The sequence below is a fragment of the Euprymna scolopes genome, chromosome 6, assembly GCF_053919585.1.
Source record: "Euprymna scolopes isolate OS-2025 chromosome 6, ASM5391958v1, whole genome shotgun sequence".
In the NCBI taxonomy this organism is placed as follows: Eukaryota; Metazoa; Mollusca; class Cephalopoda; order Sepiida; family Sepiolidae; genus Euprymna; species Euprymna scolopes.
In genome coordinates, this window is record NC_136487.1 from 162,250,495 (window position 1) to 162,277,851 (window position 27,357).

The following is a 27,357-nucleotide window of genomic DNA, read 5'->3' on the forward strand; positions in this document are numbered from 1 at the left end:
CGTTATTTTTCGTTGAACGTATACAGCGAATCTGTTCATGAAATAACTATTTGCTACAAATGCATACAAAAGTGTTGGAGTCAGTATTATCTTGTGTTTTCCTTTTGTTTCTTGTGTTTGATTTTGTTTTCATTTGTGCGAACCCATGCGCTCCCATTGACGGCCGTAAGTGTGAGAGACAGCAACGATACGGTCAGAAGAAGATGAAACGATAGAGAACAAATCTACGGCACACAACATTGGGTTCACCGAGCTGTTGAGCAGGGGACGTGTGGTGTCGCAAAAGCTCAAATCAGCTGTTTCTTATATATTCGATGGGTTTCTAACAGTATTTTGTATAATTTTTTAGTTATAACTCATTTTCCAAACTTCACATATTTAGAGATCATCTCGCCAATATTTTTCTTGTTCGTACTTATCGATAAACACTGTATGACTTTCGAACCGATTAAACGTTTTAAAGTGTGTGAAACGTGAAACGATTAAACGCTTTTCCAGATAGGTAGAAGAGTAACTTATCTTGATAATTTTTTGAAATAATTTTTGCGATTTATGTTAAACCAGCAGTTCAGCCGGTTTTCCTTGTACTGTTCATAACGTTATGTGCATCATGTGTATAAATATAGATCGAAAATTGACAGAGTTATTGTGTAAGGAATTGTACACACACACACACACACACACACACACACACACACACACACACACACACACACACACACACACACACACATTTTCACTTTTATAGATATATAGATAGATAGATTCGCCATGACACGTAAGTACATAATAATGTTTTCACTTGAACTGCGTTGGCATTAAAAAAATCACCAATGTAAACAAATACTGTATTTTTAGATCGGCTTTGACTCATCTACAAATTAAAAAATAAAAATAAAAAACAAACCGAACACTCGATTTTACAAAACCGCAAAGACTGTTTCATTTATTATTATTGTTTTTTTTTTTATCTATCGCGTTCATCCTGCTCGTTCACCCATTTATCTGTGTCGACACCTTTCGCTGCAAAATGCCGTTAGTAGTAAAAAGAAATTGTGGGTCAAATGTACTCTACACTAAACAGTTTTAAATCACGCGACATCCACGTGCTCAATTTGGCGGTCGTTCAGTTGGTTTGACTGTTTTGCACTAAATAAACGTGCAACGACTGCAACGTGCATCTAGTGTTCCTATAAACATCGCCCCCCCCTCAGTAAGACAATAAACTCTCCCGGGCACCCTAGGTGTCAACCCCCACCAAACCACCCGAAACCCATCTTCTATACACTCTAAATTCCAACACGGGGTAATATTTAAAGGTCGTGTTCAAAGAACGCGGGAAATATTCTGTATAGGCATTAATTTGATTATTCATTTGTTTTTAATAACGGGGGGGGGGGGTGTAATGCCTATCGAATCCCTAAAGCCACTCGAGGATAATTGTTAATGAATGTCACGTGGCCGGTGAGACTGGATAAAAAAGAAAAAAAATTAGTAAAAGTCAGTCAATGCTACTTGCATAAAAGACCTTGGTAAGGTATTTATCAATTGGCGTGAATCACCTCAGCTTGCGTATTTCCTGGTAAATAATTTTTACATCGTGTGATAGAGTTAGGAGAACAGCTGTTTCTCACTAAAAGAATGATTTGATTTTTCCCGCGTACTGTATTTATAACCGAAATTGCAACGCCCCTAGTCTGTTTACTGTACCTATACACAAGAAAACAAACACTAGTCCCCGTAGAATTCACATGACTTTGGGACGAAGTACACAGTGTCACTGTGTCACAGTGAACATTCCGTTCAACTGATTTAAAAATCACTGTAGTTCAATTCAGTTGTTTCTCTTTACTCATTAAATATGTCGGATCAAAATACACTGTTCTAGTTTTCTCATATAATTTGATTTTCTTCTTACCGCCCCCCCTAAAAAACAGCTACGTAATCAATTTACGTGATTTTTGGATGGAGATGATATTATGTATATATATATATACCAGAAAAACTTTTCTTTATTTTTTAAAATTAGGTTGGATTCTGAATTTACACGATTTTGTGTGACGGAGCAGAGAGAGAGAGAGAGAGAGAGAGAGAGAGAGAGAGAGAGAGAGAGAGAGAGAGAGAGAGAGTTATTTACTAATTATCAAATACCTACAGACACTAGTGTTTCATCCTTTCGGGAATCATTAGTGCAGGGTGTCACGATTAACACTAGTCGATAGATTCGAACCCGGCGACAGAAGCCATCCCTGGTTTCATTAGCAAGGGCCTAATCCAATCTTAATTTAAGAAGAAGATGCTTTGAATAGAAGATATAAACTTTATTTTTCTCACGTGATGAGGAACAGTTGTTTTTTATAAACCAATTTGCTCCGAAACATTAGCATGTTCAGTGTAGTGTGTATGTAATATTTGTCTATGGAAATAAAAATAATATATTTGGCTCTTTTTTATTGGACACACTTTCTTCTTTTTTTTTTATTACAAGGTGATCACCACTTATCAAGGCCCGGAAGCAACTCAGGGATAAGGGTTATTACATGTGTATACGTTAGTGTGGGAATTTAATAAAAGTGTCTCCTTAGGGGGGGGCGGTTCATCAGGAATTTGTTTACGTTGGACTTGAAGACATTAATAATACGTAATAAAAGCGAAAAACGCTTACACTGAATTTTTTTCTCGCAATAAAGTCACGCCATTACTTAGTAACTTTGCCAACTAGAACTGCACGCCTGTGGAACTCTTTTCCGTCTGCCTGCTTCCCACCTGACTACAACTTGGATGTGTTCAAGTCCAACGTTAACAAATTCCTAATGAACCGCCCCCTTAAGTAAACACTTCATCAAATCTTCACACTAACGTAATGTACTTGCAATAACCCTTATTCCTGAGTGGCTTCCGGGCCTTGATAAGTGGTGACCACTGTGTAAAAAAAAAAAAAAAAAAATTAAAGCTGGACGGCTGGTCAAATTCTTATCCTGGGCCCCCAAAACTAGCAGTGATTAGAGCATTCATGTAATGATCTGTTCTCTGTTGATTTTGTGGTGGGAGTTTAGTTCTGTGTGCAGTTCTAGGAAGTTCATGCTTCTTGCCTTCTCTCTTTGAGAAGGGGTTAGTTTATTGTTAATTGCCTGGGGCGGGGGCGCCCCCACCGGGGAATACCGCCGGTGCTTCCCGGCCACTTTTTACACGTCAAAGTTTCCCTCTTCAAGGGCGCTGACTTCCCATTCCCACTTTTCCGACTCTGGTATTAAAGTTCTTGCAGAGGGAAAGAACTAAACAACCAGTTAAATCTACGTGGATTAAGGCGGAATGAAACACTTCACACGTTGCAATAGCCTGATGCACAGACAACACAATTAAAAATAAAGTATGCGATTTTTTTTTTTTCACCCGAGAATGAAAATAATACACTTCTCTATTTTCGTGCGATTAACTTATTTTTTTCCTGAACAAAAGATTATAATTTAAAAATATACTGCATCGGCCGGGAATCGAACCCGGGCCGCCCGCGTGGCAGGCGAGCATTCTACCACTGAACCACCGATGCTCGACAATGCAAACATCTATTATACATCTACTACACAAATGTACATAGAGAAACTGTGTTGTGCCAATATATTATGCTGAGGAGGCAATTAGAAGTAACATTAATTACCTCGTTTTAATTAATGGGGTTTATCTCCTGAATCTTGGCCTTTTGGTGTCAAGATCAAAGTGTAGTATCTGTTCTTCAGATGCTGCACTTCGTTTTCTTGTTCTCTTTCGGTGGAGGAGAGATCCTTCACGACTGAGGCAATTTTTATTTTTGTACCTTTTCTCCACGTTAAAAAACGACCCTGGTGTCTAACTCTGTCCCGTGGGGAGGCATAGTAAATAGGTACTACTATGATACTGCTACGGTATGCTTCAATTTGCTTCATTGCTTCCCTTATTTCTCTCTTTCTCCCTACTCTTCTACTTTTCCCTTCCTTTCTTCTCTCAACGTCACCAGAGGTTTCAGCCAATAGGAATAGACGACTGTCCTGGAGGGAGATACAAAGAGGAAATCTGTCTCATGCGGAAACGATAGAAGCATCAACACGCGACGAACCAGTTTTCCTGGGAAAAGACTTTTATCAAAGAAATGCACCAGCCTCTTTGTACCCCTATGCACGATTGCACGACTAAATACACGTTGATCTTTATTATATTAAAACGTTGCAGGTTGTTTAGTTCGCTTCTACTGCAAGAAATTAAACATAATGATCAGAAAGTGGGGTTGAGAAGTCACCACCCCGAGGAGGGCGAGGGGTACTCTGACCTACAAAAAGTGCCTGGGCAGTCTCTTCAGCATACCTCGTGAGAGCGCCTTAGGCGATTAGCAATAAACTAGCCCTTTATCAAAGAGAGAAGGTAATGCCTGGAAGAGTGGACCTCTTAGAACTGCAGTGCAGTTCAACTGCACAGAACTAAACTCCTAGCGCAAAATCAACATGGACCCTAGCCACAATTACAGTGGGGTATGGAATAAGCACACTGTGGTCGTCTTCGGGATTCTACGTTTACAAAATCTGCCGTGATCGGACCCGTCAGCGTTCCCGTTTAAGGGCGTCTGGTGCGACCCGTGATATATCATCTCTTCTTCTATAGGAGCGAGCAAAATCATACTTTACTTCGATCCAAGTACTGAGAATTTGTGACGAGAGTTCATGGGTTTTATTTATAAATACTACTTTTAATTGCCTCCTCAGCATAATATATTGGCACAACACAGTTTCTCTATGTACATTTGTGTAGTAGATGTATAATAGATGTTCGCATTGTCGAGCATCGGTGGTTCAGTGGTAGAATGCTCGCCTGCCACGCGGGCGGCCCGGGTTCGATTCCCGGCCGATGCAGTATATTTTTAAATTATAATCTTTTGTTCAGGAAAAAAATAAGTTAATCGCACGAAAATAGAGAAGTGTATTATTTTCATTCTCGGGTGAAAAAAAAAAAATCGCATACTTTATTTTTAATTGTGTTGTCTGTGCATCCATTAATGCAGTTTAGGCTATTGCAACGTGTGAAGTGTTGCATTCCGCCTTAATCCACGTATATTTAACTGGTTGTTTAGTTCTTTCCCACTGCAAGAACTTTAATACTAGAGTCGGAAAAGTGGGATTGGGAAGTCAGCGCCCTTGAAGAGGGAAACTCTGACGTGTAAAAGTGGCCGGGAAGTACCGGCAGTATTTCCCGGTGGGGGGGGGGCAGGCAATTAACAATAAACTAACACCTTCTCAAAGAGAGAAGGCAAGAAGCATAAACTTCCGAGAACTGCACACAGAACTAAACTCCCACCGCAAAATCAACAGGGAACGGATCATTACATGAATGCTCTAATCACTGCTAGTTTTGGGGGCCCAGGATAAGAATTTGACCAGCCGTCCACGTCAAGCTTTAATGCTAATAGGCAAAAGTAGTCAAACTTACTAAGTCATGGCGTGACTTTATTGCGAGGAAAAATTCAGTGTAAGCGTTTTTCGCTTTTATTAAGTATTATTAAATGAGGAGTTTTTTTCGAGTTAAAATCTTTTTAGAAATATACATTTTGTATTGAGAAATACAAACTTTACATATGTAAACATGAACTAATAACAAGTTATCCAAAATGGCGGTCCTATTTGGTCCATATTGGATAAGTTTATCTAATGTTTACATAATTAAAGCATGTATTTCTTGTGAAGAAAATTCACATAGGAGATAAATTCTAAGGGACACAAAATTTGCAAACGTTAAGTCACTTAACTTAAATGGATTTCTCGATTCTGTTTGTGCTTGTATAAGCGATGCGCTTTGTCGAGCTGATTGGGCAGGTAGAAACCTCTCCATATATCCATCCTCCTTGACCGAGGCAACTCAGGAATTTGGAACAGCGAATTACACTTTATTGTAAAGTAGACAGTTCAATATAGTTCATGTTAGAAATTGTACTGAATAAATAATTTCTTACACAATGAACTCAAGCTCCCCACAATGTCACAGAAAGCATAGGTCTCCGATATGCATTCTGCCGAAATAAAATGGGAAAGTTCCCTTGATAGAGATGAATATTTCGCGTCTTTCACATCGACGTCAGAAGTGAAAACTTGGGAATTAATCTAAATCCCCCACAGCAGGGATTCAGCCACAGAAAGCACTAATCTCCGATATGCTTTCTGTCGGGATAAAGCTGGAAAGGATACCTTAGATTGACGACGATTAAAACAAGTCGATTCAATACTTCAAAAGTGGGAACTCATTTTTCGCGCCTTTTTATTTGGCGCCTCTCGTGATAATCACGTTTAAATAATAAACGTCCGATACAACTCCTATAATTCATTAGCGGAAGTGCCCTATGCAATTCTGAATTTCAACATTCGCAATACAAAATATATGTTTCTCAAAAGATTTATCTCGAAAAGATTCCTCATGATAATATTTAACAAAAACAGAAACAAAAAGTTTAATGCCTACACGGGACTTTTTCTTTTCTCGAATAAAGTCTCGCTGTGCTATGGTGATTTTGCCCGCTAGGATTAAAGTGCAGTATCAAGAGAAAAAGGAAACAAGCGCACACACGCTACCACGATTGAAAATTATCAGATGTACCTATTTACTATGCCTCCCCACGGGACAGAGTTAGACACCAGGGTCGTTTTTTAACGTGGAGAAAAGGTACAAAAATAAAAATTGTCTTAGTCGTGAAGGATTTCTCCTCCACCGAAAGAGAACAAGAAAATGAAGTGCAGCATCCGAAGAACAGATACTACACTTTGATCTTGAATGCATGAGGATTTGCCAAGAATTATAAAACCGGAAATGAATTTATTTATCAATTGGCGTGAGAATCGCCTCAGCATACGTATTTCTTGTTAAATAATTTTTAAATCTCGTAATAGAGTTAGGAGGACAGATGTTTCTCACTGAAATGATTTGATTTTTCTCGTGTACTGTATTTATAATTAAAACATACCTATACACGAGAAAACAGAAACTAGTCCGCGTAGAATTCAAATGACTTTGGGACGAAGCACACAATGAACATTCCGCCATCATTTGCGTGTGCGGAACGATGTTTGTTTAGATCTAGCGTCTATTTTAAAACTTGAAATAATTTTGATTGAGTTATTTCCATTTGAACGTATATAGCAAATTTGATTGTGAAATATCGATTCGCTACACATTTTGGATTTTATTCGATGTTCAATTAATATTAAATTATAAGACCTCAATACTTGATCATCTAAGCCCAACGGTATTTGTGAACAATGTTGAAAATTTGTTTTGAATTTATGAACGAAAACCCACGTTATTGAAACTAATGACTTAAAAGGTAAATGTAACATTTGTTATGTTTATTTGTTCAATTCTCTTCGACGCGCCTTTCCTTAGTTGTTTAAGTTCTATTTTTTTTACTTTAAAGTGACAATGTCGAGTGTTTCTCTTTCCTTTTTTTCTCATTTTGTTTTAATTGGGGATGGGGCATCTTACTGGATGCCAGACATTCCCCCGCTATCTTATACATTCCAACCGAGAGCATTTTTTGTACATTCTAATCGTGTCTTTAAATGGAATTATTTGAACCTCTCTTTCACTGAGTATATTTGCCAGGTAGTTTTTGAGATTCTTTTTCATGAGTCAGGTTGATCATATAATTACTGGAATGATGGCACTTTTCATGTCGTACATACGACCTTGGTATTTCGTTATCTTTTCCCTTTCAGCTCTGTTTCACCCAGTTCTAAGAAAGGAACTTTGTTCATGGAATCTACGTTTAGGTATAGGCACAGATAAAGAGTGGGGGGAAATTATTAATAGTGTTGCCAGCTAGACGAGTGTTTTTCGTCATAGACAAACGGATAAACTCATCCAAGCAAGAAGACCGGATATTATATTAGTTATCAAAAAGGAAATGTCCTCACAGATTGTAGATTTTGCCATTCCAGCAGACAATCTGAAGATCAAGGAGAGGAAGAAACAGAGCAAATACACTGAACTGGCCAGAGAGCTGAAAGGGGTCTAGAAAATGAAGAAAGTCAAGATTACACCACAAATAGTAGGAGTACTAGGAACAATACCGAAAAACTTTGAAAAAAGCATGTGAGAGATTGGAATTAGAAGAATGGTTGAGAAGATACAACGGATATAATGATGAAAACTGCAGAAACTAGAAATCAATGGTAAGCGGCTGTTGCGATAATGCAAATTCTTTTGCAAAGGTTATCGAAAGAAAGGGATAGTACTAGAAGTTTGTGGAGACTTGTTATCATTCAGACTCAAGAGAACAACACAAGGTGTTCTCAAAGAGAAATCTTTGATGATAACCTGTGTGACTACTCCTATTTGAGTAAATAATAATAATAATTCTGATTTCGTTTATCAACGTCTCCCTGAAAAGGGATGGGATTCATTTCCAGAGGATTTCTCTCAATCCCGGCTCCAAACCAGGAGCATCAAAGATCAAGGGTTTTCCTAAGAATGTTGGTGGTACCTGCAATAGCAGAAGTCTGAAGGCTGCTTAAACATTGAGGATTCATAGTTTTTTCAATTGTCCTTCCAGATGACTTGATACTATTCCTAGCGTACCTACTACGATTGGGAGTATTTGTGTTTTAACCCTGTGTATACACCTTATCTTCAAGACCAGTGGAGCATAATTGCTCCACTTCTTGTTCTCCTTCTCAATAAAATTCCTGTCCCAGGGTACTGAGAAGTCTACAATCTGCCAGTTTTTTGAGACCTTGTCAATGATGACCAAATCTGGACGATTATGTTCCAATTGCTTGGTCGTTACGACACTTTTATCCCACCATACCGCTATCTTGCTATCCTCACTTGTTCTCACTTCATCAGGCACCTCCTCAAACTACTTTCCAGCACACTTTCACCCCAATCTTATTCCAGACCTCCCAATATATGCAGAGTCCTATGCAATCGTGTTTTTTTTGTGGTACTCTCTCTGGGCCAATCCACTACATCCTGTTGCAAGGTGCGCAATTGACTCTGAGGTCTTACCACAAATCCGGCATTTTGCAGCAATTTCCTCTCCTAGAACCACTTTTTTGAACAATCATGTTCCTAATGCCTGCTCTTGTGCTGCACAAACAAAAGCTTCAGTACTTTTAGCTAGATAGCCAGCTTTAAGCCATTGCCATGATCTTTCATCAGCCACTTCTGCTATATCCTGGAAGAACCTTCCATGCATTTTCTTCCTAGCTAGTTCCTCTGCCCTTTCTCTATCCATACGTTTCACATAATCAACCTTGGCCTCACATACCTCCACTTCATTAGCTTAATTAGCTCCCAAAAGGGGGAGATTCTGGCTCCACACAAACAAAACAAACAAAGTCGTCTAAGTATGGATTTTACGAAAGCCTAAAATGGCAGGAAGTCAAAAGGCTGTCTGAAAATCGGGTCTGAGGTAGTTGAAGGGGGGTAGGGGGTGCAAAACCGACTGGTTTTCTTTCTTTTTTCTCTGCCGTGCATCCGTAGATTGATATCGTGAACGTTTGTATAATTTTTACCATTTTTAATTTAATTATTTTTTTATGTTCCTGCTTTTAAATTTTTATATTTCTTATTATTTTTAAAGATCATATAAAAATTATGTTACGCTGAAAATTATGCATTCATTCAGGCAAGGAAAATATTAGAATCTTACATATAAAACTTAGGTTAAAAATATAAGCTTAAAAAAAAACAGGAAATATTTTTTGCAATTATAATTTTTTTGTGTGAAAATATTAAATAAGTAATGCTTTATTTAATCATAATATCTGTAGTTTGAGAAATCTATTTTTCTTCAAGTTATATCGATTTCATTAATACAGACTTTAGGAGTGTAGCGACCGCTACATATGACCAGAACAAATCTTCGGCAGAGACATTTTCATAGCAATCACCGTTTCAACGCCGATGGATATCAGAACGCGCAGGAATACAATGTTGTAATTTGCCCAACCGCACACACACGATAAGGAACTACATTGGGCTCCATGCGCAGAACACTTGTATATAAGGTTTTGCTTGCGAAAATCAAATAAGTTCAGTTTAGTTTTATTCCAGTTTCTTCTCTTATTTTCTCCGAGACTGGAGCAAAAGTAACTCCGCCTTGGAATGCGCTAAAATTCTCTGTCTTGAATTTGCGCGCCAAGCAAATGAACCTTAAATTCACATCCTGAAAAATTACCACAGCGAACGAGAATTATTTCTTCTTTTTACCAATACTATTTCAAACTACTGTTTTCTTACGTGCATGCATGACGTTTACATGGTTTAATGACTTTTTTTTTTCCTCCAAAAAATAACTGCGTGTGTCCTTCGGTTCATAAAAATCAGTAATATTAAACTTCATGCCATTTTTCACTCATTTAGCTAACTACTTTTAGCTAACTACTTTTAGCTAACTCATTTAGCTAACTCATTTAACGAACTCATTTAACTAACTCATTTAACTAACTGATTTAGCTAACTCATTTAGCTAACTCATTTAGCTAACTAGTTTTAACTAACTCATTTAGCTAACTCATTTAGCTAACTAATTTTAACTAACTCATTTAACTAACTCATTTAACTAACTCATTTAGCTAACTACTTTAAACTAACTCATTTAGCTAACTCATTTAGCTAACTATTTTTAACTAACTCATTTAGCTAACTCATTTAGCTAACTACTTTTAACTAACTTATTTAGCTAGCTCATTTAACTAACTCATTTAGCTAACTACTTTTAACTAACTCATTTAGCTAACTCATTTGGGTAACTCATTTAACTAACTCATTTAGCTAACTCATTTAACTAACTCATTTAGCTAACTACTTTTAACTAACTCATTTAGTTAACTCATTTAACTAACTCATTTAGCTAACTACTTTTAACTAACTCATTTAGCTAACTCATTTAACTAACTCATATAGCTAACTACTTTTAACAAACTCATTTAGCTAACTACTTTTAACTAACTCATTTAGCTAACTCATTTAGCTAACTACTTTTACTAACTCATTTAACTAACTCATTTAGCTAACTACTTTTAACTAACCCATTAAACTTACTTATTTAGCTAACTCATTTAGCTAACTACTTTTAACAAACTCATTTAACTAACACATTTAGCTAACTCATTTAACTAGCTCATTTAGCTAACTACTTTTAACTAACTCATTTAGCAAACTACTTTTAACTAACTCATTTAGCTAACTCATTTAACTAACTCATTTAGCTAACTACTTTTAACTAACTCATTTAGCTAACTCATTTAGCAAACTACTTTTAACTAACTCATTTAGCTAACTCATTTAGCTAACTCATTTAACTAACTCATTTAGCTAACTACTTTAAACTAATTCATTTAGCTAACTCACGTAGCTAACTACGTTTAACTAACTAATTTAGCTAACTCATTTAGCTAACTCCTTTAGCTAACTCATTTAACTAACTCATTTAGCTAACTTTTTAGCTAACTCATTTAGCTAACTACTTTTAACTAACTCATTTAACTAACTCATTTAACTAACTCATTTAGCTAACTCATTTAGCTAACTCATTTAGCTAACAGTTAACTGATTTAGCTAAGCCTCCCTAACGAACACTCGTTGCAAAAACCTTAACGTTGATACGATTTGAATTAATTTTTCTTAAACTCATAAATAAATGTAGTTATTTTATTTCAATACAACGATCTCGAGTTATTTGTCAAGTGTCGTCATTTTTCCGAAGTTATTCACATATTTTTTCTTTTATATGTTTGAGGATTTGGTTTAATGGAAGCCTTTTGCAAATCAGAGATTACGTTAAATTTAGTTTTTACGATCCCATGGATACTCTACTACTCTCGACTTCTTGAGATTCCTTCACCTGCAACCTCGGTCTTATAAACTGGTAGATCTTGATTGCGAATTAGTGAACACTGACTCACACCCTTATAAAATAGTGACTCTGTGCTTGAGTCACTATAGTGGCTTTTTTCGTAATTTTCCTGAAAAAAAAAATATTATAATTTACGATGCTTTATTTTCACAAAAAAAAAGCAAAAAAAAATTTATTCATTTTTTTATTACTGAAAATCATAACTTTTTTTTTTTTTTTTACATGGAATTCACCACTTATCAAGGCCCGAAGGCCACTCAGGGATAAGGGTTATTGCGTGTACAGTAATCAATGAGATAGCATTGTATTAATCATTAGTATTGGGGGTTTTGATAGAGTGTCTTACTTAAGGGGGCGGTTTGTCAGGAGTTTGTTTATGTTGGACTTGAAGACGTCCAAGTTGTAGTCAGGTGGGAAACAGGCAAACGGCAGAGAGTTCCACTGTCATGCAGTTCTAAGAAAGAAGCTTTGCTCATGGAATCTACGTTTGGATTTAGGCACAGATAAAGAGTGGGGAAAATTGTTGACAGTAGTTTCAGCCAGACGGATGTTTCTCGTGAAAGATTGGCAAGGGGGGGACAAGGGATTGGAGTCAGACGAGCACCTGCCATGGAAATAGCGATAAAACAAAGACAGGCTTGCAACGTCTCTTCTGTGGGAGAGCGGTTGCAGGGAAGAGAAAAGGGCATTCCTCACTAAACCACGAAGTCTATTTTGTACTCTGTCAAAGCAGGATAGGCTGTTTTTAGCGACTCCTGCCAAGATGTGGCAGCAGTATTCCATCCTTGGACGTACTTGGCTTTTATACAGATAGAGAATTGCATCAGTAATGAGATATCTTCTGGAGCGGTAGAAGGATCCCACCATTTTCCCAGCGTCCCTGGCAACAGATTTGATGTACGTGTTTCATTTCAGATCAAGAGTAAAGGTCAAACCCAGAAGCTTGTCAGAACATGGAGCCACTACAAGACGAGAGCCATCCTTTTCAATTGATGCCAGATGGGGATCAGAGTGTTGATGATGTAAAGATAGAAGCTTGGTTTTGGATGCATTAAAAGTGACCAGCCACCTCTTCCGCCATTGTACCTCGTGCTCAAGATCAGAGGAGAGAGAATTAGAGAGAACTTTGTCATTTACGGCCTTTGATGTGTTGCCATAGATGGTCATGTCATCAGCATAGATGTCAACGAATGATTTAAGTATGTGTTCTGGGAGATCATTGATGTAGATCAGGAAGAGAGTTGGGCCCAGGATGGATCCCTGGGGGACTCCAGCATTAATACTGTGGGCCTCTGATTTCTGCCCATCAACCACTACTCTTATGAACCTATCGGAGAGAAATGATTTAATAATTGAGAAGACATTTCCAGTAATACTGTAGCTGGAAATCTTGTGAAGTAGGCCCTTATGCCATACCTTATCGAAGGCCTTCGATATGTCAAGAGCAATTGCCCTAGAAAGGAAACCTTTCACTAATCCTATGTGATATAACCGTTAGCACATCTGCGGTAGATCTTGCAGAGCGGAAACCATATTGCATGTCACTAAGAAGGTTGTTTCTGTTGAGGTGGTTGACTACTTCTTTATTTAATATGGATTCCAACAATTTACTCATGACACACAGGAGACGTATTGGTCGGTACTGAGAGGAAGATGACTTTTCACTTGAATTCTTAAATACAGGGCATACTGAGGAGGTTTTCCAGGGTGTTGGAAAGCACTTCTCCTTAAGGCAACACTTAAACAGTTTTGTAAGTATGGGGGCAAGTTCTGGTTGGAGCTTTTTCAGCACTATAACTGGAATGCCGTCAGGACCAGTCGCTTTACTGGAATCAAGGTTCTTGATTAGCTTGGTGACCTCACACACAGATATTTGTATGTTGCATAGCGTGTTGTCTGTTATAGGAGGAAATACAGGGAGTGGATGGTCATTGTCGCATAGGGTAAAATTAGCTGTAAAGTTCTTGGCAAATAGTCTGGCCCTGTCTGATGTTGACGAGATGACCTCAGGTCCATTGATGATAATTGGGATAGAACGCACACTTCTGTTCAAGATCCTGTTTGCTATTTGCCAGAACTGGCGGGAACCAAGCCGCTGCTCAGCTACTTTGGATTTAACAGACTGAGCATATAGCTCTCTTGCATTTTTTATTACTCTTTTACAGTGGTTGCTGGCGTTCGTGAAAGCAGTTTTAGTCTCAGTACATCTATTACGTTGGTAGCTATGGAAAAAGTGATTTCTGTGCGCAGTGGCAGCAGCACATTCAGGGGAGGACCATGGCTGGCTGTTAGGTTTTTGTTGGAATTTTTTAGATGGTATGAATCGGTCTATGCCTACAATTAACCATTCGGTCAGGTCTGATACTATAGAGGACACATTCTTTTTAAACATGGAATGCAGAGGTAGGTCAGATATGAATGTACGGAAGCTATCCCAGTCAGCCATAGAGTATCGATATACAGTACGGTGGAGAGGTACGTCTGAAGACTTATTAAATTTCATTTTTATCTTAACTGCTACAACAGAGTGGTCAGAGGATCCCAGAGCAGATAGAACGGAACGTGAACACAGGGGAAGTTGTGAGGAAAAGGCTTGCATATTGACCGGGTGTATCGGGCACACGGGTGGGTGCCTGAACCATCTGAGTGAGGTCATAGGCAATGGCAAAATCATGACAAAACCTCCCCTCGTTATCGGTTTTATTTGAGTGGGTCAGCCATTCCACATTATGGGCATTGAAGTCACCGCAAATGTGAATGGTATCTGAAGGATGAGCAGACAGGATGTGGTCAATTTTCTCAGATATGTTCTTAAAGATAGTAACCCCACAATAGAGGGCAAATATAAATGCAGTGGTGTAAGCTAGTGCAGCCCGAAAGCACATATAAGGTAAATTAGGGTCTTCTCTGGAGATATCCCTACCACATGGAAAGCCATCTTTGATGTAGGCACATATTCCATGCCCATGGCGATCTTGGGGGTCAGATTTAGATGTTAAGTTAGAGTATCCTTTAATTATGAATTCGTCTAGAGAAGTGGTTGGCCCTATGCCAGTTTCACTGAGAAAGATTATGTTCGGTTTCATCTCCTGTAATTGTATTTCAACCTCTGGAAGGTTGGAACATAGACCCCTGATGTTGGAGAAGGAGACTTGGTAGTAGGGGTCTACGTTGGTGGATGGGGTTCTAGGTTTATTCATGTTTCTTTTTTGGAGATTTGTCATGATGGAGGTTTTGGGGTTTGTGGAGCAGGTCGGTAGACTTGGTTGGAGCAGGACAGAGAGGGAAAATAAGAGAAAAAGACAAGAAATTTTTTTTTTTTTTTTGTGGCACATGATAAGGTAAAGCCGTAACAATTACCCACTAGTATGGCATCGAGAGGCCCTACCAGAAACTACTGTATGGTCCAGAATCCATTCACCAAATAGCAATACAGCAGCCCCGGTACTTTGCACCTGTTGATAGGACAGCCTCCTTAGTGGTTAATCCAAGGTTCGGGTCCCTGACTATCAGGCGGAGAACGTCAGCCCAGATGAAACGTTTACCTCCAGCACCCTTACTAGTGACATGACCACAAGGATAGACATAGAAACAGAAATTTTCCGACATCTCAGGTTACTGTTTAGAAAGTACTACCGACCTAGAAAGCAGCTTTTTCTTCACCCTTTGTCAGAAAAATCACTCATTGGAAATGGGGACTGAAGGACAAAAAAGAAGTGAGAGTTACTGGAGCTGCCGATAACGCATCCACATGCATTATCTACTCTCCATTACTCTCTCTTAACGTTAATAAAGGTATTTTTGTTTAAACAAAATAATGCATTTCGATTAAAATTCAAATAAAAATGATAGGTTCATTATATTCCGTGATCATAATTTGATATGCCTGATATGAAAAGAAACTGGAATCTTAGTGAGATATCAATCATACCAGTTAATATAGGTGCCACAGGGCTTATGAAGAAAAGCCCGTAATCCTACCTAACTAATATTCCTGGTGAATCAAGTGCAAAAGAGATCCAGACAATTGCACTTAAGGGAACAACGAGGATACTAAAAAGAGCTCTCGGTTGGTTTCAATAAAAAACAGGGCAATGTTGGTAGCTGGTTTGGCTGCCCCATACCCAGTGTTACAATCTTCAAAGGAAGAAAATTAAAACAAAAAAATTCATCAAAATTGATTATTTTCTATTTACAATGCCTCCCCACGGGACAGAGTTAGACACCAGGGTCGTTTTCTAATGTGGAGAAAAGGAACAACAATAAAAAGTGTCTCAGTCGTGAAGGATTTCTCCTCCACTGACAGAGAACAAGAAATTGAAGTGTGGATCTAAAGAACAGATACTACACTTTGATCTTGAGCCGAAGGCCAAGAAAATTGGTTATTTTCTTGATTTTTGGTGAATTTTTAAGTAAAGAAAGGGGTCAAAATATTTATACAAAGAAGAAGAAGAAGAAAAAAGAAGGGAAAGGAGAAGATAAAAAGAAGAAGAAAAAAGGAGAAGAAGAAGATAAAAAAGAGGAAGAAGAAGAAACAAAAGAAGAAGAAAAAGAAAAAGAAGAAGAAAAAGGAGAAGGAGAAGAAGAAAAAGAAGAAGGAGAAGAAGAAGAAGAAGAATACTATTAAACAACGACCACATTATCAAACACCACCCTTTAATCTCAAGAAGAAGACATGTTACAGATATTAGATCTAGTTTCCTATTCTTAATTAATTTGGCTAGCCTATTCCTGTTATAAAAACGAATTCTTTACCTGTGAGATTCATTAGGTGTATCAGAATTTTTGGGGAATTTTTGACACCCCCAACACGAAACTGTGAATAACATATAAAAGAAATCGTAATTTCTCATTTAAAGGTGGTTTGTTTATTTTCTTGATGGATTATACTTCCAAAATAAACTATTCAAGTTGTATAAAAAGTAATAGAAATATTATTTTTTATCTTTCAAAAACCAGTGTTTACAAAGCGCCGGCACGCTTCTAGACAGCCATTTTTTTTTTTTACGTAATGAAATCAATTGATTTTTACGAGTCCTCTACCTACCTGCAAATGTTTTTAGTGGTTTTATTACTCACTTTAAAACGTTGAATCTTTCGAAAATCATACAGTGTTATCGATATATTTGAAAAAGAAAAATAGCAGCGTGCTCGTTGTTGAATACGATAAGTTTGGGGAAATGAGTTCAAACTAAAAAATTATACAAAGTACTGCTATAAACTCACCGAATATGTCAGCCTATGTCACAGTAACATATATTGAGTGAGTTTAAAATAGTCAACCATATAGGAGCCTATTCGTGACCACACACACACACACACACACACACACACACACACACACACACACACACACACACACACACACACACACACACACACACACACACACACACACACACACACACACACACACACACATTCAGCTTTAAGAATGTAAATATATAACGTACTAATAATAGTAGGGGTGATAAGTAGTCAAATGAATAAATCCTAATCTTATAAATACAAAACTGGTAACATAAAAATATCCATTTTGAATTTGGAAACAAGCAACGAACGCACGTCAAGAAGGAAAAGAAAACACTAAAAAACACAGCAATTTTGATAAGAAACTTGTGACACGAGTACTTGCTTCAGACGGCTTCTCCTCCCCCACCTTTTCTAGTCCTATCCTTTTCCTTTCGTTTTATGACTTATGCATTTATATCGCCATATGGGAATTCACTTGGTATTTCGTGTGTTAAGAAGTTGTAAATTGACCCATTTAATGATAACATATACCTCAACATTATTTATTCCCAAGCGTTTTCTCTACTCTTCATATAAAATTTGTTCTGTTGTTTTTTTTTCGTGTAGCGCATCGGTGGTTCAGTGGTAGAATGCTCGCCTGCCACGCGGGCGGCCCGGGTTCGATTCCCGGCCGATGCAGTTAATTTTGGAGCTAAAAATTTTTATAGTTTAAAAAGTTGTAAATTGCGAATGTATGCGACCGCTTTCTCACAGAAGAGATGTTGCGAGTTTGTCTCTGCTTTATCTTTATTTTCATGGCAGGTGCTCGGCTGATCTCCATTCTATGATCCCCCATCGCCAAACTTTCAAAAGAAACACCCATCTAGCATAAAATAATATCACTAATTTCCCCCACTCTTTATCTGTGCCTAAACCTAAGCGTAGATTCCATGAGCAAAACTTGTTTCTTAGAACTGCACGTCTATGGAATGTCTTCCGTTTTTCTGCTTTCCAGCTGACTACAATATGGTTGTCTTCAAGTCTAACGTAAACAAGTTTTTGATGAGCCGTTCCATATAAGTTAACAAATTTACCGAATCTCCATTACTAACGGTTACTATATTGTCCAATTTCTACTGTACACTCTTTAACCCTCATCCTCGAGTGGCCTCTTGGCCTTGATAAGTGGTGATGCCTATGTAAAAAAATAGAATAAAAAGAAATGCCGTATGTATGTCTACCAGATGATGCTGAAGAATCGATGCTTCTAGCAGGTGAGTTCTACCCGAAATCCTACATGACCAGATCGGTGTAAAGTTTTTAATAAAATAGTTCGTGTAAAACACACACACACACACACACACACACACACACACACACACACACACACACACACACACACACACACACACATGCATGTATGTGTGTGTGTTCGTGTGTGTGTCCATCCGTGTGTTCTCTCTCCTTAACCTTACACAATTTCATTCTTTGTGTGTGTGTGTGTGTGTGTGTGTGTGTGTGTGTGTGTGTGTGTGTGCGTGTGTGTTGTGTGATTCGCATTTGAAACCAGTGAGTCTAGAGATCTGATGATGCTGGATTTAAAATAAAATCACAGCTTAAGCATGTATGCACATATGTAGCCAATAATGTTTGTATGAAAAAATTATACAATAATTCATTGTATAATGCATTTATTACATTCTTGCATTGAGGAAAAGTTATTATCCTAACTGCTTCAGATAAGCACAGGTTACAAAATTTGGAGCCAGGGGTATATGATTGGGATTTACTGATAATATCCCGCTTAATTGAGAAAAGAATATTCTTAGATCTTTTTTTTTTTTTTTATAAGAGTAGTTAAAGAAGTTTCCCAGTTACTATTTCCGTTTATATTATTAAATGATGAGGCATGGTTAGAAATTCTTAGCTTTATTAAAATGGAAGTATGTGTATGTTTTAGGTGCAATCTGGTTACTGTTGCTGGTGTTGTGGATTCTATAGTTGTTATGGTCAGGGTAAGAACTGAATGAATTATTAGGGATGTCGTTGTAGGTCGGGTTGTCAATGGGAGTTGTCATGGGAGTTGTCCGGAAAAAAACAAACAAACAAACAAAAAAAACGATCACTATTTATAAGAATGTAATCAATATTAAAAGCGAGCTGATTCTCCAATGCAAACATAAGGCACAATACAAATCTAGCAATTTTGAAATCACTTAGCCACTACTGAAACATTAATCTATTAATTTATATATATAAAAGCGAAAATGTATGTATGTATGTATGTATGTATATACGCTTTTCCTCGATGTCCACAAAAGGCTTCTTTCAGAGAAGGGCTCGCTCGGTTCACAACTTCTTAAAACTTTTTATATCATCTATAAATTGTAATATTTCACACTTAACCACGGAGCTCGCCTGTCTATTTAATTTTATTGACTTTCAAACGTTAATTATTCGACATTTCCCGCATGGGCACGCGTTACATTCGGTTTTCGGTATAAACAAAAAGCGAAACTCGACTAATAACAGGCCCAGAGCCAGTGAACGTTTGTCGACTACGTCATATCAGACGGGGGAGCGGGTTTTTGAAAACAAACAAACCGATTTATTGACCTCATTCAAAACTGTCCTGCACAAAATGCTGACTGCTGAATACCTATCGCCGTCACGTCAATCAAAAACGAGCACCTGTTTTTTTTTTTTCATACTTTACTATTTTCCAACTGCGCGTTTTTTTTCACACACACCTACAAACACCCGGGCAACGCCGGGTACCCCTCGCTAGTCTATATATATATACAAGGCAAAATGTGTGTGACCATTTTGTGTATGTCCCGCAAAGGCTTCTTTCGCACACGCTCCCGGGGTCGTTACTATCGCTTAAAACTGTTTATATACCCCCTATATAATAATATCTAGGATTTGGGAACGTGGGTCGTCTCTAGATTTATTTACGTCGACTTTTACAAAATTATTGCTATTTTGGCTTCTCACGTGTTGATTTTGCTTTTTCGTATAAAAAACGAAACTAATTCCAAGCTAACAGTATCTTCTCGGCATCCGTCCAGAACCAATCAGCTTTGATCAATGTGGGGCTAAACTCCTTATATCAAACAATTGCTAATCCCCTTTCATTTGGTGAGCCGGGTCCCCCCCTCCACCATCATCTTGGGGAAGCGAAAACTGCACCACATTGAAACAAAGTAAATAAACCCCAAAAAGCTGTCACGCATTAAATAAAATACTGCTACGTCATCTCGTAACGCTCCTGCGATGACCTCATTTAGTGGCTATCTGTCAATCAAACCTCTTTCACTCGCTTTATAAGCCATATTTTAACACTATAATCAATTCCTCTTACTCTTGGCCTAGACAGTTAAGTGGTTGGAGTTTGTTTCACCTCCACGTCAAGGCTCCCAGGTTCAATCCAGCCTCACAACCAAAACTATTTTTTTTTTTACATCTTTAAAAACCCGGGCAACGTTTCTTTTTTTTTTTAATTCGCTTATTCTTTAGTTTACTTCCCCCCCCCCTATACAGGCAGCGTTTTTTTTTTTTCACTGTTTTTTTTTTTTGGTTTTTCCGATTTTTTTAACATCGTTTCAGGGTTATTATTTACCCCCCCCCCATACGCACAGCTACAAACACCCGGGCAACGCCGGTACCCCCGCTAGTCTATATATATAAAAGCGAAAATGTATGTATGTATGTGTGTTTGTATGTCTCGCAAAAACTTTCCACACGGGTCACGGATTTTCGCCAGATCGGTATCATTTTAAACTTCCAACCTTCGCCAGACAAATATTGAAAAATTGGCTAAAAACGTTAATTCATTCAACATGAAATCAGTAGTTTTCTATAATGGGGTCAGCAAAAACCGTCCTCTCATGACGAGTTCACTTCTACGCATGCGTCATATGACGTCGTAACCTGATTTACTTTAAATATTTGAAAACCAACACAATTTCGGCAGCGTTGTCTTAGCCCAGTTGCTTAGAGCGCGGCCTCATTATCGAAAGGTTTTGGGTTCGAATCGTGGTGTGAGATGTTTTTTTCTTTTCGATTTTTTAAATTTTAATATTGAAGCAGAGTTATTTAAGCCATTTTTCACATGTCTTTTTTGGGGTTTTTTATTTTTCACGTTCGTTCTTCTGTTTTTTGTTTTTTTTTTACTTCGCTTATTCTTAGGTTTTCATTAACACCTCCTCATCCCCAGCCCGACCACACATACCCAAAAACACACGGGAAACGCCAGGTACCCCCCCGGTGTAATTTAAGCCATTTTCACGTGTTTTTTTTGTTTTTATTTTTAAGATTTTTTAAAGAGGTTTTAACGTTCGTTTTTCTGTTTTCTTTTTTGCGTTTTCTTTTTTTGTTTTCCCCATTTTTACATTTAACATCGTTAGTTTTTTTTTTTGTGTTTTTTTTTTAAAAAATACTTACTTTGCTTATTCTTATGTTTTGATTAAACCCGCCCGAGCACACACACCTCTAAACACCTGGGAAACGCCGGGTACCCCCCGCTAGTTGACTAATAAATCGTTTTTTTTAAAAAATAGATTATATATAATTATTATAACTCCTAATCACATAGCATTCATATTATTATAATTTTACATTATACGATCTCATCATTAACATTCTTGCCATTATTATTACTGTTATTTTTACTAGGACTAATAGTGATACTAATGAGGATGCTACCATTATATGTACATCTTACTATTCATATTTTATTATTAATTTTATTATATCTTTATTTCATTCAAATATGACTATTTCAATTATTCTCACTATTAAACTATTTCTTTTAATACCTTTACTATTATCATAGTTATTAGTACAATATATCTATATATACATATACACATAATACATACATACATAATGATTGCAACGTCTTGTCAGACGAGTGCCACTCCCTCGGACACTTAAAATCCATAAGCCCAAAAATGACTTCTTTTTTTTAGTCATACCGGTGAATTCACACGCTCAAACAGGTATGACACTGAAGATGGTCATTGAGATCAATTATTACATACTTTCCAGCATTTCAAGCCCCCATGCGTCACAACTTTTCCATCGCCACAGGACCATTTTTATAGACAAATGCCTGAGGGAGTATCTATACACAGATGATATTACAGAGTCTTAGCTTTGTACGACAGCTAAGTCTCTCCCTTGGTTCAAAATGTTGAGATCCAGCAACAAGCAAGACCAAAATAGCCAGCAACATGTTAAACTGCAGACCAGCTTAATGCGGGTACTGGTCTCCCGCTTTATGTTTTTTTTAATCAGAGATTTGCTTCTCCTAGAAAGGTTGCCTTCATCCCAACACCTGGTCACGAATAGGCTCCTATATGGTTGACTATTTTAAAAAACTGATTACATGTAATGATAGATGTATCGAGACATAGGAATGTGTATGTTTGATCTGGCAGAACGATGGTTCATTAAAATTGTGGGGTCTGCATTCGCGCCTGGTTCACAAAGTATGGAAATAATAAATTAAAAAAAAAAACGTTTACAAGTGTTTTTGATATAGATGTACATAATAATACTTTGATAATATGTTTTAACTTAAATAGGGATGGTATAATAAAATTGTGGGGTCTGCATTCGCGCCTGGCCTCCATAGAATGGGAATAGGCACAAAATTTAATAAAGACTTTTCATATCTATCTGTGTAAGTATACTTTGATAATTATGTTTCAGTTTGAAGAAATATGGCATAATAAAATTATGGGGTGTTTGTTCGCACCTAACCTCCATAGAATGGAAATATGTCACAAAGTTTAACAAGGTTTTTTAATATAGATCCACAGAATATTGTGATAAGTGTTTCAGTGTGAACAGGTATGGTATAATAAATTATGGAGTTTATCTATTTTATTTTTACTTTCATCATATATTGCTTTGGTTTTGATACCTTCAAATTCGAAGCTATCTCTTTACAACCCTTCCTTTTCATAACCTATCATATTTTCATAAATCAGAGTACATTTTCTGTAGACTGTTTTTGAACCCAGTCAACGACGGGTGCTTTTGCTAGTATATATATATATATATATATATTGCGTGTATGGTAGCATTATTTCATTTATGCAAACATTGTTAAACATAACAGAATTCACTTGTTTAATTGCATCTTTTATTTTTTCATCAATTTTTCTAATAATCTTATTTTATATCAATATATATATATATATATATATATATATATATATATATATATATATATACTAGCTGTACCCTGCCACGCATTGCTGTGGCTCAAATTGGCGCAATGGAAAAAGTTCCAAAATGAGAAAAAGCATGTTTCTTATAGGTTTAATTTTCCATTTTGCATGGGTACACAGTTTTTGTTGTTCCATTTTCTTAGCTGATATAGAGATTTTCTAGTTTAGTGACTCTTGAACACGTAACATAAATTGTCCATGTGAAAAAACAGTCAGTGTGTAACTGTAAGACCCACAATTGTAAAGATTGTTCCCTGTGATTTGTTGATGGTTATTGCAAATGACAATAAAATTAACTAACTATTCTTTTGATGAAATAAAATTACAGAAATTACAGAAGTTAAAAAGTCAAAGAATTTCGCCCTTAACTCTGATCAGCTGGCACTTTTTTGTACCCAATTTCCCACAAGTGATGCAAAAGTTTTTGTGCGGATCAAACAGTCTGCAACTGGACATTCATATTTTGAGTTAAGTTTAATGTCTTCACATGGAACAAAAAAGTAGAGTATTTGAGGCAAGCATTTATTTCATCTGCTGGTGTTGATTGAAGAATAACAGGTAACATTTGTCTGAAATCTTCTGCAAGCAATATTACTGCATTCCCAAATGGTTTGACATTGCCACGCAAATCTTGCAAGGATCGACCAAGAGCCTCAAGTGATTTTTTGCGTACCATTGTGCATTCATCCTAAACAATAAGTTTGCATTTCTGCAATATTTTTCCCCATATTGGATGTTTTGGAGATGTCAAACATGAGATTTTTGAAAAATTGAATGTTTTAAAGTAGAATAAATAATTCTTCTACTTGGCAGCAAGGTCGCAGGTATTCCTCATGCAGCAAGGGCTAAGACTATGTGATTTTGTATTAAATGGCTGCCAAAATCAATTTAATTTGGAAGGTTTTACCAGTTACTTCTGGTGCTGTTCAAGGTAGCAGTAATTTCCAAATAACTTCTATTCTCACAGTCAGTAAATTAGGTGACTAAAATAGGATTTATCCATGTTTTGACAATGCCTTATTCACTGTAATTAATTTAGGAGACTAAAATAGGATGAGGGATTAGAGATGGACAGATAGAGAGGAAGATATATAGATAGAAAAGAGAAAGTGAGAGGAAAATAGAGAAAGAGAAGGAGATAGAGAGATAAAGGGATTGATAGATAAACAGAGAGAGGGGGAGAGTTAGAAACAGAGAGGGATGAGACAGAGGAAAGGAGAGAGATAGAGGGAGTTAGAGAGAGAAAGGGGCTCAAAGAGAGATGGAGAGGGTGATATAGAGAGAAAGATAGATTGAGAGAGGGAAAGGGGGATGGATAGAGAGAGATATTAAGAGAGGAAGAGAGAGGGGGGAGAGAAACAGAAGGTGAACTACACTTCAGTTTTTTTCCTCGTTCAGTAGACGAGAAATCTTTCGAGACTGAGACAATTTTAATGTTTTCTTATTATCCAGAGTATCCCTTTTTTGGGGGTTGGGGGGGGGGGCTATATTTTCCTCACATTAGAAACCGACCGATAAAATAATAAAATAAAAAGATATTGTAAAATTTGAATTTAACATGAAAATACTATTTTAAAAAATAGCACGATAACATAAGTGCATAAGTGCCACTTTGGATACTCCTTGGGCGTTGAGTTCCATGGCGACCAGCATAATTATTTAATGGTCGCTCCCTTAGCCCCCTCCCTAGTCAAGGCTAATGCATGCGCACGTAACATTTTTTTTATTTACTGACGTTGGCTTAGTAACTAAACGGTTTATTGATAATTTCGTAACCCTTAAACACATGCCGGAAGATTGGTTCATTATTGTTGTAATGAAAAAAAAAAAGTTTCATTCAACACAAAACCAAAAACACATATTAATGATAAATGATTTATTATTCTATTCATTGAAATTTACTAATTTTTAAATAAAAAAAGTAAAAAAAAAAAGTTAAGAAAAAAATAGTTGCTTATGTGCGCATAAAAAACTTGTTTTTTTTTGTTTTTTTTAGATTAGGTCCACCTTTAGGTGTGTCAGAAATTTCGTGAAAATATTTGTAAAAGTGAGAAGTTATCAATAAATGATTTAGTTTTTTTTTAAATTTATTTATTTATTTATTTTTTTACATTAGGTCCACCTCCACAAATGGAAAGAACGGCTTTCAGAATAAATACCCTCAACCTCTCCATGCAATGTCAGTAAATAAAAGATGTTACGCGCGGGGTGGGGTAGGAGACTAAGGGAGCGACTATTATTTTTTTTCTGCTGGTCGCCATGGAACTCAACGCCCAAGGAGTATTAAAATGTAATTTTTGTTTGTCAAATAAATAAATTTCAAGCAATTTTTGCAATAAATAATAGATAGCAACTTCGTTAATTTTACGACTCGCCCCAGCATATTATAAACACCCTAACTTCCCCATGTTAAAACGGCTTTAGGAATGAACACCCCCAACCTCCCCATATTAAGAATGGCTTTCGAGGTTTATGGAAGGGCGTGTTTTTTTTAACATGGGGAGGTTAGGGTGTTTATAATACGTTGAGGCATGTCGTAAAAATAAAACAGTTTAGAAAAAGTTAAAACAAACTTTTTTATGTAAACAATGCCGTGAAAAGAAACTAAACAATTAAAACGTAATGTTTCATGAGTGAAAAGCCTTAACATAAATAAAGGAATTTAAAATTAAAAAATTGGTAAGTACATAAATGAATTTAAATTTTTAAAATATGGGATTATTATTTTTTTTTGTGCTAATGCAGAGAGTGATCCGCGCTATTTTTTTTAAAATCGTGTTTCCACGTTTAATTAAAGTTTTATGATATGTTTTTATTCAATTGTAAGGTTAAAGTACAGAATAGGTACAAAACACCCTCCCTTCCCCATGTTAAGAATGCCTTTTTAAATAAGAACGTTATTATTTCAGCACGGATCACTCTCTGCATGAGTAAGTTTTTTTTTTACTTATCTTGTAATTCGAGAGTAGTTGAAACGGAAGTTACCAGAAATAAAACCGGGCAAGTCTTGCAGAAACGACTTCAAAAAATATTTATATTTTAATCAATATTTTTATAATTCGCAATGTAAAATTATTTTAATAACATGCAAACATTCATTGACTTTACAGATAGATTTTCTGAAAATTTCAATTAAATTGGTAATGTAGAAATATGGTTGTATAAACTTTGAACGAACCAAGAATTACATTTATATATATATATATATATATATATATATATATATATATGTATATACAGTATTTGAACATTTGCTTCGTTCAAATTAGAGGATGCTGTTCAAGTGTCGTGATAAAAAAATGTGCTGCAGTTAACTTTAATTTTCTAAGAATTAAGAAATAGTAAATGAAATTCATTGCTATATGATAGTTCAAGTATATATTAAGTTGAGTTTACGATATATTGCAAGTAAGAATTGTTAAATATTATAACCAGGAACAAAAACATTGAAAATAAATTAAATCTACTCTTACTGGTTTGGTATTTATTACCTAAGTTATCATCTACAGAAATCATACATTTATGTAAAATACAGTTTTTTTAAAAATTTATTCATTGAATGAGTCTTATTGCAGTTTCTATTTTCATCGATTGAGCTCTTGGGCGCTGCCATTGTATTCCGTAAGCGATCACGAAAATCTACGATTTCTTGGTTCTGTAGCTTCTTTATGATTATATCTCTTCGGAGTGACATTGCTTGCAAAACATAGTTGTCACTAAAGTAAGGACTTTTTTCTAGAAATTTTATAACCATCTCCATAGATTTTTCTGTATCCTCCCATGATATTGCTTCATCAGTGTTCTTGGTTATTTACATTAGGGCCAAGAGAATGGGAGCTGTCGCTATTTTCATCACCATTACTGCCTTCAGGATATTGATCAGTATTTTCCTCATCTTATTGCACCCACATTTCAACATCATTTGCTTTAAGTGATTTAAGAACAGCATGGTTGGTCGGTAACCGTTTGGTTTCAAGAATTTTTTCTAGACAGATGTATTCTCTGATTCTT

At 36.5% G+C, this 27,357-nt stretch overlaps 3 non-coding genes across 3 annotated transcripts; 2 read left to right on the plus strand and 1 right to left on the minus strand.

The window, feature by feature from the left end:
- Positions 1–3,479: 3,479 nt before the first annotated feature.
- Trnag-gcc (transfer RNA glycine (anticodon GCC)) lies at positions 3,480–3,550 on the minus strand. The gene has a single exon. It is a non-coding gene; the product is annotated as a tRNA-Gly (tRNA).
- A 1,259-nt stretch (positions 3,551–4,809) lies between these two features.
- Trnag-gcc (transfer RNA glycine (anticodon GCC)) lies at positions 4,810–4,880 on the plus strand. Its single transcript has one exon. It is a non-coding gene; the product is annotated as a tRNA-Gly (tRNA).
- A 12,852-nt stretch (positions 4,881–17,732) lies between these two features.
- Positions 17,733–17,803, plus strand: Trnag-gcc (transfer RNA glycine (anticodon GCC)). The gene has a single exon. It is a non-coding gene; the product is annotated as a tRNA-Gly (tRNA).
- Positions 17,804–27,357: the final 9,554 nt, after the last annotated feature.